Source organism: Neovison vison, chromosome 12 (genome assembly GCF_020171115.1).
Source record: "Neovison vison isolate M4711 chromosome 12, ASM_NN_V1, whole genome shotgun sequence".
Classification (NCBI taxonomy): domain Eukaryota; kingdom Metazoa; phylum Chordata; class Mammalia; order Carnivora; family Mustelidae; genus Neogale; species Neogale vison.
In genome coordinates, this window is record NC_058102.1 from 98114841 (window position 1) to 98117938 (window position 3098).

At 34.4% G+C, this 3098-nt stretch overlaps 1 pseudogene; it reads right to left on the minus strand.

Annotated features, from left to right (window-relative positions):
• Positions 1–1611: 1611 nt before the first annotated feature.
• LOC122890848 lies at positions 1612–2543 on the minus strand (annotated as a pseudogene).
• Between the last annotated feature and the right edge of the window lie 555 nt (positions 2544–3098).

Sequence of the window (3098 nt, forward strand, 5' to 3'; positions counted from 1 at the left end):
AGTTCTCCCTCTGCCCCTCATACACTCATTACTCTTTCTCTCAAATAAATAAATAAAATCTTAAAATAAAACAAAATAAAATTCTAATTTATATGCCAAGTATAATATTAGGAATTAGAACCTTTCCTGACACGACTATAATAATATAATCATGCCTAAATGATATAATGTGAGTGTAAAACACCAATAAAATTGTACAGATCCTAAGTAAAAGCTATAGATATTTTCAGGTTTTCACAATTTTAAATATGCATAAAAGAAACACAACTTTTTGTCTCTTTGTTTTGTTTTACAAGCCAGTTATCACATTGGCTGTTATACTTCAAGACCTCTGGAAAATTACTCAACCTTTCAAAGTATCATTTTGCCCATCTGTAACAGAGATAATAAGTCTATGTTGCCATATATCTGTGAAGATTAAACATGATATTATTTCGGACATATATGGTTGAGATTATGGCACAGAATAATTGTTCCCTATAGAAGAGATATTATTATTTAAAAATTCCTATCAAACACTCACGTGGCATAGGTGTAATGGTGGCTGCTTGTATCTTCATTTGTTGCATATTTAAACAAATTACACAGAAATGGGGTGTCTGCTGGCTCAGTTGGTTAGGCATCTGGCCTCAGTTCAGGTAATGATCTTAGGGTCCTAGAATTTAGCCCAACATCAGGTTCCCCACTCAGCAGAGAGTCTGCTTGTCCCTCTCCCTCTGTCTCTCCTCTTCTCCCTGCTCATGTTTTCTCTCTCTCTCTCAAATAAATAAATAAATCTTTAAAATAATGGACATTGGGGAGGGTATGTGCTTTTGGGTAAATTGGAAGGGGAGATGAACCATGAGAGACTATGGACTCTGAAAAACAATCTGAGGGGTTTGAAGTGGCGGGGGGGTGGGAGGTTGGGGTACCAGGTGGTGGGTATTATAGAGGGCACAGCTTGCATGGAGCACTGGGTGTGGTGAAAAAATAATGAATACTGTTTTTCTGAAAATAAATAAATTGGAAAAAATAATAATAATAATAATACAGTTAAACAAGGGTAGTACATAAAAAGGACATAACACATGCCCTAAGCATAACTAGAAGGCAGAAGATGTGTGACTATAAAATAACCTATAAGCTGTGAAATAAACACTCAACTAAGTGGGAAGAACTGGCCAGATATGCAGCTAGGGTGCACAAAATATGGTTGTTACATAATTTATTTCATACTTTTTATAGCTTTAAGAACAAAAATGTAAGAAAAAAAGAAAATGTGATATTAGGAACAACAAAAAATTTAAGACTAAATCAATGAAATGAGAATTTACTCAAGTCTTTAGGGTAAAAATAAGTATTTTTATTATTTGGAACACTCAGGAAAATGATTCTTGCTTTATAGCCACTAATGCTCTATTTGGTATTGTAAATCAACAAGGAAATGGAACCTATAGAGGATTTGAAAGAAAGACACAACAAAGTTACTTCAGGTTTCACAGTAAGCTTAAGGAAATGAACACAACATTGCAGTATCTGTGAGATGGATATTGGAGGATACTCTAGAAGTTGAAATTTTATTTGCCCTTTATTGAATCTTCACGATAACATCTATTCATGTTAATAATACTTTCATTGGTTTCTAGAAAACAGTACATTATGCAGCAAGTTTTTAAAAGCTTGTTTTACTTGCTGGTTCCTCAGGGTATAAATAAAAGGGTTCAACATGGGGGCAATTGAGGTGTTGAGAATAGCTGCTTCTTTGGTCAGTGATACTCCTTCTTTTGCTGAACATACATGAATATACAGCTCCCATAAGAGATGGAAATGATGATCAAGTGAGAGGAGTACATGGGAAAGCCCTTTTCTTCTGACTAGCAGATGGGATTCTTAGGATCATGCTAAGGATGTACAGGTAGGAGAGAATCACTAATGCTGAAGTAAAGAGCAGAGTGACAAAAGGAAAGTAAAACCAATCATCTCTAAAAGCCATCAACTCTCTGAGCATGAGAGTTGTAAAATGGGCAAATAGTCACAAGAGAAATGATCAGTTACATTGGAAACACGGAAATCTAGCTGGAGGATGAACATGAGTGTTGGGAAAATGATAAGAAATCCTCCTAGCCAGGACCCAAAGACAAGCAGGGAACATATTTTTTTCTCATGATCGTGGTGTAATGAAGATGCTTGCAAATGGCAATGTATCAATCAAAAGACACGGCAGTGAGAAGAAAAAATTCAGAAATACCCATGAAGTTGAAGAAAAGTAGTTGAGCTAAACGATTGTTATAGGAAATTGTCTTGGCATTTATAATGATTGCCCCCCAAAATCTGGGGACAGAGACACTGGTGAATGTGATTTCTAAGAAGGAGAAATTCTGTAGGAACTGAAACTTAGGAGTCTTGAGATGTCATTCTCTCCAGGTAAGGATGATGATTTTTTTGTTTTTACAGTGACATTTAATACATAAAAGTTATAAATAAAAAGAAAGATTACAACCTGAAGCTGTGGGTCTTGTGAGATGCCCGAGTATGAACTCTGTTATCATTGTATGGTTTCTCATGCTGCTTTTATTTTCTTTAAGCAAAATCTACTCTACTATTGGGAAACAAGACCAAAAAAAAAAGTTTATGATAATAGTAAAGGAATTGAAGTTTAAAAATTTTAATGTTCATATTAGTAGTCCACATGAAATGAAGCAATGGAACTTTTTCTTGTGTGCATTTTTGTAATATGCACTCAGTCTGCCACAAATAATTTACACAACCTCTCTTGATAAGGAAAATCATATTCACAGTTCTATGTTAAAAGTCCCCTTTTCAGTGCCTTCATGTAAGACCCGTACCTGGTGCAGTAGTTCTCTTAATTATGTTACTACAGCAACACAGTAATTATATTTGGATTTACATATTGAGACACCATGTTCCAGTTTCCAAGATTGTGTGCTCTTAGGAGTGAAATATCTAATTTTGAGTTTTAATTTTGAGACCTTTAAAATCCTTTCTTGTTTTGTAAATATTTGATGGAAATTAAAGACCCAACACAATTAGAGACCTTAAGAATAGCTTAATTATTTAATTCTTAAGGTGCATTCTTTTAAATATGTTCTGCAGAAATA